Here is a 14,170-nt window from a genome sequence, read left to right as displayed (position 1 = left end):
ACGGCATAACCATATTGTCAAGGGCCCCACCTACCTCGACGTTTTGTTTTTAAAATTAAACCAAGTAAAAGGGAGGGAAGGCTTCTCAACGCACAAGACAAAGCAGTCTTAATGTCGAATGACGAGGAAGTTGGCTGTGTTTGTAAGAAGCCACTGTCCAAATTTGACGCTTTGTATTCCCAATTTCCAAGCACATAAATTTTACGCGCAAAATTCATCTTTACGCAAATCAGACTTGACAATTGTAAATCATACATTATTTCTCAAACTAATATTTTTTTTATTAAAATATCTGTGAAGTCCTTATATTAGGATTTTTTTTAATTTAATTTTTTTATTCAAAATCATAATATAAAACAACATGTATGCTCATGAGGTTCGAACTCAAAACCTTTAATAAATATATTAAAGCTTATAACACCACATCCAAACCTTCATTAATGATCATAACTTACTTGTCTTCTATTGTTTCTTTTTTTCTCTATTTTTTTTTCTTTCTTTCCTCAAAATGACATCGTTTTGAAGTACTTTTACATGCTCAAAAACTCTAGCTATAAAAACTCTTGAAAGCCTTCTTTAAAAATAAAAAATTCCAAAACGACGTAATTTTGAGGAAAAAAGTAAAAAAGAAAAAAAGAAAAGAAAAGAATAAATAAAACACAAGCAAGTTATAACTAAAGGCTTTGGCATTCTTGTTAAAGATCTTGGATTCAAAACCTCATCAAGAACACATCTTGTTTTGATAAATAAGTGTGTCATATGTAAGCCTCTTAATGCACCATGTGGTGACCTCTTGGTGTGCCACATGGCATCTCGAGCCCAAAGATTGCCACGTCAACATATCAACATGACGTGGCACTGCCACTTCACATTTGAGTTCAAGTGCTGACACGTTAACGTGGCATTATCACGTCAGCATTTGGTGTTATCGTAATGTGCAGGTCCGGGAACCCGATCGTCAAACGCGAGTGAAAACTCTAAAAAATTAAGAGTCACCATCAATCTTTTTTGCTAAGTGCGATTGGCCACCTATTGACTCGATTCTAATCGACAAAGCCTTAAATTAATTTTAAGCCTGCCGAAGAGAACCTTAAATTGGTCTACGATTTTCTTGATCTAGGCTTGGGAGTATGGTTACGTCCGGGGAAGGATTAGCACCCCCGGGATGCTCGTTTTATGAACGGTACCATTTTTTAGATTATCCTATTAGGCTTTAATTTTTAAGTTCACTATATTTTTTTGGTTATTATTCTCTTATTTTATCTCCTATTTAACCTAAAATGGAATGCAAATGTGAGGAAAGATGAGATGCATGGCATGAGATTAAAATGTCGGACGAATAACCTTTTATCGAGGACGTTCTCCCGAATCCGCCCATCATGCTGGTGGGATCCGGGGTGTTCTCCCACCTAGGGAATTATCCGATAAACTCGCATTCGCAAATTTAACGAATAATTCTCATCATCGGGGTCACAGTACGTTTTTCTTTAAAAATAACGTTTTCGTGCATAATGAACCTAATTCGGACAAAAGCCTTTTATTAATGATGTTTCTCGAACCCTCCCATCATACTGGTGGGACCTGGGGACACTTTTTCACCTAGAGAACTTTTCGAGGAATACCCCCATTCGTAAGATCCTCGAAAGATCCCATTATCGGGGCTTAAACTCGAAAACAAAAATATTTATATGCAATGATGTAACATATATATATGCTATGCTAATGCAATTATCAACTTTTTTTGTCATTTTTTTATTATTTAATTATTATTTTCATTTTATTTTATTTTTTATCATACTTTCTATTTTATTTCTAGTTATTATTTTTTCATACTTTACATTTTTTTATTCTAGGTTACTCTTATATTTTCCTTTTATAATTAGATAAATTGTTTATGATTCCATTTAATGCTTAATTTTAAATTAGTTATTGTCTTAGATTTTTATTATTATTTATTTAATTTTTTTTATTTTTTTATTTAATGTCATATATATTGCATTTTCACAAATTAATTATTTACTATATATTCGAATTATTATTATTTTTATCATCATTTTTTTATCTATTGTTATTTAGTTATTATTTTTATTGAATAACTTTTGTATAGTCAAATTAAAATTTCGGGATCTTGAAATCGAGGCCCTCCCATCGTACTGTGGAGCCTTGATTCGGATTTCAAACCTAGGGAATATGGGCCCGAGATTACGACTTCTCGCGTCCCGACCGATCATCCCATCATCGGTATTAATTGTTTTATTTATATTAATAATTCTCTATCTTTTCATTTTCATTCTCTCTTCATTTATATCCCTCTCCATTTTATATAAAGCTAGCTTTTTCAATTAATATATTTCATATTTTTGTTTCATTACATTTTAATTCTAATTCTTCCTAATTTATTCTCGTTTATTTTTTAATTTTTAATTTGCTATTTTTTAATTTCTGTTCTTTCTTAACGTTTAATCATTTTTATATGTATCTTATCTTTTTTATTGTACCTAATAATCTATTAAAACTGATTTGTCTTTCTACCTAGACATCGGGCCCAACATAACCACAAAATCAAAACCAAACAAAAATGTATACCTTCAATGGGTTGACAGTAGCCCAACACGATTAGTCTGGCCCAACTGGTCTGCCTCTCAAAGCCCACCGTCTGGTCCCTGTCCAACAGCCTACAAATGCCCAAAATGACGCCATTTCAATGCTTGCTTCTCCTTTCCAAAACGGTGCCGTTTAAGCTCACATCTGAGTATAAAAACCTTCTTTTTTATTCTCACTCCATTTTCTCCCTTTTGTCTTTCTCTCTAGAAACAAACACTCTGACTTCTTTCTAAAAAAAAACCTTTCTCTCCCTCATTACCTGTCGGCAACTAGTGGGGCTTTCTGTCGTCGCTGGTGATGCAACCCAACTGACCGAATTTCTCCCTTTCTTTTCTTCAACGTCGGCTTGATCTCCTTCTCTCTCTCTCTCGCTTCTTCCTTTCATCAGCAGCAAAATCTTTCTTCTCCAACCGGCGCCTCTAAAACCTTTCTCCTTTCCCTCTCACTCATTTCGCCGCCAGCTAAATCTTTCTTTGCTCCCTCACCCAAAATCTCCTCTTTACAACTGGCGACAGCAAAACCCAAGCTTCGACACCTTCACCGGTGGCACTAAAACCCCAAAATCTATCTTCTAACCGGCGACAGCACTGTCCCAAGACTTTATCCTCCCCAACCGGCGGCAACTAACCCAAGCTTTACCCATTCTAACAGGTGACAAATACCCAAGCTTTATCCCCCCTAAAAATCAACCAAAAATTCACCCAAAAAACCCCACCGTTCTCCCTCTCTCATTGTGCATATTTTCTGATTTTTTGGTATTTTTTTGTATGCTTTTTTTATTTTTGGATTGTGGTATTTATGGTTGTTTCTGGCTGCTAAACTAGGATTCTTGATGTTTTCGATGTTGTGTTTTTGAGTTAATAGGGATTCTTCTAGGGTTTTTTTATTTTCAGGTGGCTAGGCTTTTCTAGGGATTTTTTGTTTGCAGGTTGTGGCTCCTCCCCCCCGGGTTGCTACAATGCCCCTTTTAACTGGGCTAAAGGGGGCAGGCTCCCACTACTCTGCCAGACGTGAATTTTTCGCGTCTGGCAAGGAGAGGGTGGTGGCTGGCAGAGAAGATGGTGCCTAGCAGGGTGCATCCGCACCCTGCCAGACGTACTACTACTTTTTTTATATTATAATTATTTTATAATTCTTAATTAATTAAAATTTTATTATTTATTATATATATATATTTTTAGTGTCTACAGTTGCCCCTCTTTGCACATTTCGAAAATTCAAAATAGTGCAAAGATGTAGACACTGTATTTGACTAATTCTTTAATTTTCTTACCAAGGTTTTTTTTTTGTTGTAATTTTAAAATGAGACTCCTCAAAGTTGAGGCGACGAAACTTTAGTAATGAACTCCTCAAAATTGAGGCTACGGAATTTTTTTTAAAAAAATAAAACTCCCCAAAGCTGAGGCAACGAAACTTCTAAAAATGAACTCCTCAAAGCTGAGGCAACGAATTTTTAAAAATGAACTCCTCAAAGTTGAGACAATGACACTTTTAAAATAAGCTCCTAAAAAATGAGGCAATGAGACTTTTTAAAATGAACTCCTCAAAACTGAAGCAACGAAACTTTTAAAAATGAACTCCTCAAAACTGGGGCAATGAGACCTTTTTTAAAAAAATAAACTCCTCAAAACTGAGGCAACGAAACTTTTAAAAGTCTTGAAACTAATTACTCGGAGGTTTTAAGAGAATAATGTGCCCGGAGGTCTTCAGAATGTTCTCATAGGATTTAAGAGAATAATGTGCTCGGAGGTCTTTAGAATGTACCCAAAGGATTTAAGAGATGTGGCCCCTCAAAAATTGAGGCAACGAAATTTTAAAAATGAACTTCTTGAAACCTTTTTTTTCTTTTTTTGAAATGGTGAAAAATAATCAATTCCTCATCTGAGGTTCTACGACTTTAAAGATGAATTTCCTTCTTTTTCAGTTGTTTTAAAACTTTGAACATGACATTTTAAATATCCTAATCATTTTTATCAACTTCTCTCTTTTTTTTTTTTGAGTGTTTTAGAGTTTTCTATTTGATCATTGGGGGATGAACCGATCACGCTTCCGATCTCTCGTCTTCACCAATTCATTGCTCACAACTGTTTTCTTCCTCTATCATATGCATGGTCCAATCATTCTTCACATCTTTACTGTTCTCCATTCTGTTGCTACTTCCATTTCTTTCTTTCTTTTCTTAGTTTTTTCTCCTTTTTTTTTATATTACCAGACTCTATTTCATTCCCCGTCAATTATGATCTTTTTTCAAAATATTGCAAACATTTCTTACTTTATCATGCTCTTTATTAAATATCATTCCAATTTTATGACAAATGCAATGCAATGTATTCATATCTCCTTTCTTGGTAGAATGGAAATGATGACAATGTTGGGAGCAGAAAAGCTATTTTTCATTAGAAAAAAGGGAACTTTATACAATTAGACATAATGACAATGAACAGGGGAAAATCAATTAATACAAAATGGATACAGTTCTTTCTTAATGACTGTTCCGATAGATATTGACAGTAGTATCAAAATTTTATCCCGAAACAAGCACAATCGTCAGCTCCCTTGTCTTTTGTCTAAACATCTCGGATCATGATTTTTACCCCTTCTGTGTTAAGCCCTTGTAGTACTTGAACCTCCTTCGTGTCTAGACCGCTCTTTCGGGTTTTCGCCCTAAACACATCTCCCATACTCAAGCTACCTTTTCAGGTTTTCAACTTGAAAATTTTTCTTTCTCTTTTTTTTTTTACGCAAAATATTTCTTGACAGCATCGGCATTCACTGGGTTGGAAAACTCCCTTCCGTCCATCTCTGTCAAAATTAGTGCTCCTCTTGAAAAAGCTTTCTTCACTACAAATGGTCCTTCCCAATTCAGCGTCCATTTCCTGCGAGGATCTTGCTGGTTCGGAAGAATTCTTTTCAATACTAACTTTCCCTTTTGGAACTGACGAGGATGTACCTTCTTGCCATACGCCCTCATCATTCTCTTTTGATATAACTGCCCATGGCAAAGTGTCGCCAACCTTTTTTCTTCTATTAGATTCAATTGCTTATAACGAACGTTAACCCATTCGGCTTCTTCCAACTATACTTCTTTAAGGACCCTTAGGGAAGGGATTTTTACTTCAATTGGTAAAACTGTTTCCATCCCATATACCAAAGAGAACGACGTAGCTCTCGTGGAAGTTCGGACTGTTGTGCAATAAGCATGCAAAGCAAAGGGTAACTTCTCATGCCAATCTTTGTATACATCTGTCATCTTTTCAATTATCCTTTTGATGTTCTTGTTGGCTGCTTCTACCGCTCCATTCATTTTTGGGCGATAAGGCACTGAATTATGATGCTTGATCTTGAACTTGGCACAAACATCTTTCATCATTGAACCATTGAGGTTACTAGCGTTATTTGTGATGATCATTTCCGAGAGACCATAGCGACATATTATTTCTTTTTTGATGAACTTACATACCACTTTCTGGGTCACATTGGCATAAGATGCTGCTTCTACCCACTTAGTGAAGTAGTCAATCGCCATCAGAATAAACCGATGCCCATTTGATGCCTTCGGGGTTATTAACCCAATCACATCCATGCCCCACATTGAGAATGGCCATGGTGATGTCAATACATTCAGTGAATTTGCAGGAGTGTGGATTCTGTCTGTGTATATCTGACACTTGTGACACTTTCGAGCAAAATCTATACAATCCATTTCCAACGTGAGCCAGTAATACCCTGCTCTCATGACCTGTCTTGCCAACATATGCCCACTTGCATGTGCCCCACAAATTCCTTTGTGAACTTCCTCAAAAATTCTCTGAGCTTCGACTGAATCCACACATCTCAAAAGCACTTGATCCTTACTTCTCTTGTATAAGATGTCCCCATCCAAGAAGAAATTCATTGCCAACCTTCTAATGGTTTTCTTATCATTTTCTGAGCTTTGTTTTGGATACTGCTGAAACTTGAGATAATGCACAATATCATGGTACCAAGGTTTCTCGTCTACTTCTTCCTCTATACTGGAGCAGTGTGCGGGGCATTCTCGAAGATTAATCATGATGGGTTGAATCTTAACATCAGTACCAACGTTGAACATTGTTGTCAGCATGGCTAATGCATCAGCCATTTGATTCTCCTTTCGGGGTAAATGGGTGAAACAAATCTTATCAAAATTTTCAATTAGCTTTGAAACATACTTATGATACTGGATTAACTTCGAGTCATGTGCCTCTCATTCTCCTTGCAACTGATAAATAACCAAAGTAGAATCCCCATACACTTCCAAAACGTGAATTTTCCTCTCGATTGCTGCCTGAAGACCCATAACACAAGCTTCATATTCAACCACATTATTGGTGCAATAGAAGTTGAGTTTGGCTATGACAGGATAATGATCTCCTTCTAGTGATACCAACACGGCTCTTAAGCCATGCCCTAAGGCGTTCGAAGCTCCATCGAAAAACATCTTCCAATTTTCTTTCTCCTCTGATTCCTCCTCATTTGTTTGACAAACCGACATCAGGTCCTTATCTAGGAACTCAAACTCCATTGGTTTATAATCTTCATCCACCATTTCCGCTAGAAAATCTATGATTGCACTTCCTTTGATAGCTTTTTGGGACACATATACAATATCATATTCAGACAACAACACTTGCCATCTTACCACTCTACCTGATAAGGATGGTTTCTCAAAGATGTATTTAATAGGATCTAACTTCGCAATGAGCCAAGTGGTATGATATAGCATGTACTGCCTGAGTCGATGCGCAGTCCATGCTAAAGCACAACACATCTTTTCCAACAAAAAATACTTGGACTCGTACTCAGTGAACTTTTTACTCAAGTAGTAAACTGTTATTTCTTTCTTACCAGTTTCATCATGCTGTCCCAACACACATCCCATGGATCCTTCATTTACTGTCAGGTACAAAATGAGGGGTCTCCCGGCCACAGGTGGTACCGCACTGGCGGACTCAACATATATTCTTTAACCTTGTCAAAAGTAACTTGGCACTCCTCGTTCCATGTCCCAAGATTGTGTTTGCGAAGAAGCTTGAAGATTGGGTCACATTTGAGTGTGAGTTGTGATATGAGCCGGGTTATATAGTTCAACCTTCCCAAGAATCCTCTAACTTCTTTCTGCATTTTGGGAGGAGGCAAATCACGGATTGCTTGAACCTTATCCGAGTCAACTTCAATTCCTCTTTCACTAACGACGAAACCAAGTAACTTTCCTGAAGTGACTCCAAAAGTGCACTTTGCCGAATTTAATCTGAGCTGAAACTTCCGTAACCTCTTAAACAATCTTTCAAGATTGGTCACATGGTCCTCTGTTTTGCGAGCTTTTACAATCATATCATTCACATACACCTTAACCTCTCTGTGCATCATGTCATGGAAAAGAGTCACCATGGCTCGTTGATAAGTTGCCATAGCATTCTTCAAACCAAATGGCATTACCTTATAACAAAAAGTCCCCCACATAGTTATGAAGGTAGTTTTTTCTTTGTCCTCTGGTGTCATCTTTATTTGGTTATACCTTGAAAAACCATCCATAAAGGAAAACATGGAATGACGAGCAATATTGTCAACGAAAGTGTCAATGTGGGGCAAAGGAAAATTATCTTTTGGGCTAGCTCTATTCAAATCTCGATAGTCCACACACATTCTTACTTTTCCATCTTTCTTAGGTACTGGGACAATATTTGTAACCCATTCGAGGTACTTAGCTACTTCCAAGAATCCTGCATCGAACTACTTTTTCACCTCTTCCTTAATTTTTAATAGCATTTTAGGTTTCATCCTTATCAACTTTTGCTTAATTGGTTTACATTCTGGTTTCAAAGGTAATTTATGAGCTACAATGTCTGTATTAAGTCCTGGCATATCTTGATAGGACCATGCAAACACATCTACATATTCATGGAGTAGCTTTATTAGTTTTTCTTTTTCAATCGGCACCAACGTCGTACCAATTCTAACTTCTTTCTTATTATCTTCATTTTTTAAATTAATTGTTTCAAGTGTCTCTTGATGTGGGACAATTTGTCTCATCTCCTGTTCTACTAGTCTTAACAAGTTCGGAGTTAAATCATAATCTTTCACGTTTTCTGTATCGTCAAGTTTACTGACACTTGTACCTTTTTCAAAATTAACCTCAAAACCATTGTCATTATCATTTTTGCATTCATTATTTGGACTCCTGAAAAGTAAAGAGAATTGAAAGATGTAGAGCTATTATATAGATAAACAATTAAAATAAAGGGATGAGATGACAAGAATAGAAATGGTGAATCATGGAGGAGATATGAGAAATGCACTACGCATGTCAATTTATTAGAATGATAAATGATAAAAAGCTCGATACATAAAATTTTCAATGCTCTTGGGCATAAGTACGGATGTTTAGTTTGCATTACTTTGAAATTGAATCACAAGTGACTGGTAAACTCATGGTGGTCTAACTACTCAACTTCAGCTCAAGTGGTCCGAGGTATGTAGTAGGGATCCCCTCCACATTTTCTAGCTGCTCTTCATCTTCCTCCATTACACATATTGATAAATCAGAAAAGGCTTCCCCTAATACTGACACTGATTCTCGGCTCCCAACGGTGAGTGATTCAAGAAAGATGCAGCCTCCGGATCAAAATGTCTCATAAAGATGAGGATATATCATTCTATGATTTTCCAACCCGTGCCCCTTAAAGCGAGCCAACCTCTCCCTTCTTCTTTCGGCTATCATTTTTTCTCTTTCCTTCTTAGTCGGCTTATATCCTAGGCTAAACTTTTCTTCACTTTTGGTAGCACGTATTGGCCTTTTAATGCCTTACAGCTCTTTTTTCAGTCTTGCCCCCGCTCAGTATCCTTTCCCTACTATCTGACTGACAGCCATCTTGGTGGTTTTGGAAAGCCTCGGAATGGGTGGTGTGGTTCCTTCTCCAACATACGTGGTGTAAACAAACTCGAAAGATCGAAAGAAACATTCAGGCACTTCTTCCGTCGTTTCCACGTAAGGAGTATCCGCCGGCTTGCTTATGAGTAAGTCATCTTCCCCATTAACACATACAATCTTCCCATCCACGATGAACTTGAATTTTTGGTGAAGCGATGAAGGTATGGCCCCAGCCAAGTGGATCCAAGGTCTTCCCAACAAATAATTGTATGAAGAAGCGATATCCATAACTTGGAATTCAGTGGCAAAGGTACACGGGTCGATTTCTATCGGTATCTCAATGTCCTCTACTACTTCTCTCCTCGTCCCATCAAAGGCTCTCACAATCATCTGGCTCTTTCTCATGTAAGACATGTCGATGGATAAGCGGGCCAAGGTCCTCATGGGCATCACATTCAAGGACAATCTGTTATCAAGCAGCACTTTTGCGATGGTACAGCCTTTACACTTGGTAGTGATATGTAAGACTTTATAGTTTTCATTACCTCCAGAAGGGATTTCTTCATCGCTAAAGGATATTATGTTACCCACTGAAATGTTCCCAATGATGTAGTCCAAATTTTCAACTGAAATATCGTGATCCACATATGCTTGGTTCAGAATCCTCATCAAAGAATTCCTATGTGGTTCTGAGCTGAGAAGTAATGATAATAATGAGATACGAGCAGGCAACCTGTTCAATTGCTCGACTACATTGTACTCACTGTGTTTGATGAACCTGAGGAACTCTGCAGCTTTTTTTTCCCTCAACGGTCCCTTTGAGCCATCTGTTGATTCTTGAGATTGCACTTTTTCTTCTATCAGATTTTGTTTTTTTTTCTTTTCCCTTCTCTTTCCTGAGATTCTCCAATGCTTTCGGTGTATAGCAACATCCGCTGTGGGTAATCCCCCCAACACCAGTTATATTTGCAGCATTATCTTAAGATTCGACCATCTATTTTCTCGTATTTGAAACTTGTACATTGCAATTGTAGTTCCACGGGATAGTTTTATCATCTTTGTAGGGAAAAGGTTTGAGGACTTCGATGGTCATTTGGGCATGGGTTCTATCTTCCACAGACTCTCCTATTGGTTCATAGAAAATGGTTAAATGTTTTATCTTCATTGGGTGAGTGGAATCTTTGGCCATCATGTTTACTGCTGGCCTTGAGGCTTCCACATAGAATTCAATCCTTGATTCATCCATCATCATTTGCATTTCCTTTCGGAAAGAACTACAATCTCAAATTAAATGCCCCACACATCTTTTGCGATATAAGCAGTATGGTCCTTGGATATCTCCCGAGTCATTCACGTTAGGACATTTCGACCAAACCTCGAGTATATTGGCCTTTACTAAGGCTTCAAACACTTTCTCCATGGGGGTTTCCACTTTCCGAATGTTTCTTTTAACATACACCTCCCATTCGATTGCATTTACCCCTGCCACAGCATGATTTAACAGTGGGTTGTTGTTAACATTCTGTTCTGGCTTTTTTTCAAAATTCAGGATTCTGGCCTTGATCAACCCTTGCACCTTATGTTTGAACGCTGTACAATTCTCGATCGAGTGACCTTCGATTCCATAATGATAATCACAATGGGCGGAAGCGTCATACCATCTCGGGAATAGAGGTTTTAATGGCTCTATGTATAAAGGTGCCATCAGATGATTTGTAACTAACTGAGTGAAGAGTTCAGCATATGGGATTGGGATTGGGTCAAACTGCACTTTCTCTTACTTATTTCGCCATCCTCTTGATTCATCGGCAGTATGGTTGTTTGAAGGTGTTGTTTGTTGTGTGGTTGAAGCTATAACGGGTGTGGAAGTAGGTGGGTGGATATTTATGGGGTAAGTTATCCGTTAGATGGGAGCATATGGGTACAGGTTAGAAAAGGCATTTGGCATGGGTGAATATAGGTATGGGCTTTGTGAAGCGTTATTCACAACTAGGTAATAGAAGTATGGTGGATATGGCTAGTAAGGGTTGTAGCTTCCTCCTTGGGGTTATCCCGAAGTGATGGCTTGGGCTTCTTCTTCCTTCTTCTTAAAAGTTTCCCTTTTTTTCATGTGTGCCGCATCACCTCATTCTATTTTTCCTTACTTAATGGCAATCTCTATCATCTCTCCTGAAACCACCATATCAGCGAAGTTTTTTATGGCATTACCGACCAATCATTCATAGTAAGGGGCTCGCAGAGTGTTAACGAACATCACGGTAGTCTCTTTCTCAGTCAATGGTGGCTGAACTTGAGAAGCCATATTCCTCCATCTTTGAGCATATTCTTTGAAGCTTTCAGTGGGTTTCTTCTCCATATTTTATAAAGAAAGGCGATCCGAAGCCATATCTGTAACATGCTTATACTGAGCTACAAACACTCGAGCAATGTCCTTCCACGTGTGGATTCGATTGCGGTCCAGTTGGATGTACCACTTTGCTGCAGTACCAGTGAGGCTATCTTGAAAGCAATGTATCAAGAGCTTGTCATCATGGGCATATGCGGCCATCCTTCTGCAATACATAGTGATGTGCGTGACCGGGCACTTTGTTCCATCATACTTTTTAAAGTTTGAAACTTTGAATTTTTGGGATATAACCACATCTGGAATGAGACAGAGTTTGATTGCATCCATAGAGCAATACATTCTCATTCCTTCTATCATGCGTAGTCTATCCTCAAAAAGGTTAAATTTTTGGTGGGTATCGAGATTGTCCTTTGATTCAACGGATCCATACTTGAACTTCTCTTGTTCTTTCGGATCTTCCAGATCAGGTACAGAGATGGGGTCTGAAGGACTTGCCCCTCCAATTAGCTTCTGTTGGGCATAAGTTAGTGGCGGCCCTATAGGCATTAGTATCCCAAAGAACGGATATTGTCTTATCGATGGCATGGGGATAAACGCATTTCTTGCTGGTGGTGGTGTGAATCCTAGTAGATATACGAGGTCTATATTGGCTTCTGTCTGTTGAACATCTTCTGACACACCAGAACTCCCCGCCACTCTTTTTTCTTTATCTATCGACATCAACTCCAAAATCTTTGACAATTGACCCATGATCTCTTCTTGCTTCTTTTCGATCTTGTCCATTTTCTTCGAGTGTTCGTCCCCCATGATCTTAGAGAGAGCTCTTGTGTTGTATCTGTGTAGGGTTTGTTTCTCTGGAATTTTATTCTTTACGAGTCAAATGGATAAGTTAGAATTTTATGTTGATGAATACATTGTCATTCGTTATTATTTATATGAATCATGCAACTATGATGCAAGTGAAATGCGTTTGAAAAGAAGAAGAAAAATAGGAAAAATATTAGCCATCCAACATTTACCATAAGAAAATTCACATCCATAGACTAAAATATCCGATTACATCATTGTCTAAAACCATTACATAACTACCAAAAGGAAAAACCAACTTTGTCATGTTGGTCCCTAACCATCCTGAGGTGATCGATCAATCGCTCACTCAATTCATCTCTTGGAAGAATCTCTCGCTTGAGTTTTTTGATCTTGTCTGCCATCACTCACGCTCTAAATGCCGCTTCTCTCATCCGTCTCAGTATCCATCGCATTTCAGCTTCTTTCCTTTGAAGGCTTTGTGTTCACAAATCATTTATTTCCCTCATTTAGAAATACTCTTGCCTTACTGCTTCATACTGTGCCTTGCAGCCCTCCATGGTAGTTTCCAACAAGCCGTAGTCATTTCTCAACTCTTGGATAGTTTGTTCTTGTCTTCGTACCTCGTGCTGCAAAGCATTGTTGGCACTTTGGAGTTCTTGCATTCTGGCTATCAGAGAAGAATTTACCACGTTCACTTCCTCAAACTTGCTTCGCCACTCATCCCGCTCTTCCAAAGCCATCCGTACCTTTCTTGTTGTCTCTTTCTTCACTTCTTTTAGCTCATCCTCATGTCTTCGCTTCATATTCATCATCTCCTTTTCAAGTCTTTTTCTTGTCAACTCGTTCTCTAGCAGGACATCTTGAGGTTCTGGGTTTATGGGATGTTTTGATGGATTTTTCGGGGGGCATACGACATCTTTCACCCTTTGGTTGTGCCAAGTATGATATTCTGTAGTGACTTCATCAGTAACCCTCCCCTGATCCACTCGGCACGTTTTTGTCCAATCTTGTGCAATTTTCTCAATTTTCTTTAGCGTTTTCGGCTCCTCATACGTAAACTTTAACTGGTTGAGCTGGTGAGTCATGGGCACAAATTGCTCAGATCCGAACTGTTTTCGTACCATTATCGGTGCATAACTAATGGCTCCTCATGGTCCCATTAGCAGCACTCATGGCTTGTCCCCGCATTTATACATCACTTGCATTTGCGGCATTCATAGAGCTTTTCAAGTTACTTCAACGCTCATTAACCTCCGGAGATTCGCAACCCACTCTTCTTTCCTCTTACAGTCGGGCCATACACTTTCGCAAAACTCAAGGATAGGGTAACTTGCAGATAGATAAGGCTTCTAGAATTTGCTTTCTTTGCATTCGAAATGGCTTTTGATCCATATGGTTAAAAATTGGGCACATCCGATGAATCGTCCCTCGCCTTTGTGCCGATAGAAATTCAAGGATCTGAAGGTTTCAACTAAGATGGATGAGGCCGGCTGATGCTCCTTGTCACCTGATCGAAGAAG

The 14,170-nt window shown here is 38.3% G+C and overlaps 1 pseudogene; it reads right to left on the bottom strand.

Annotated features, from left to right (window-relative positions):
• LOC108660640 lies at window positions 5,342-9,148 on the bottom strand (annotated as a pseudogene).

Source organism: Theobroma cacao, chromosome 2 (genome assembly GCF_000208745.1).
Source record: "Theobroma cacao cultivar B97-61/B2 chromosome 2, Criollo_cocoa_genome_V2, whole genome shotgun sequence".
Classification (NCBI taxonomy): Eukaryota; Viridiplantae; Streptophyta; class Magnoliopsida; order Malvales; family Malvaceae; genus Theobroma; species Theobroma cacao.
The sequence above is the reverse complement of the archived record's forward strand: the minus strand, read 5'-3'. Positions and strand labels throughout refer to the sequence as shown.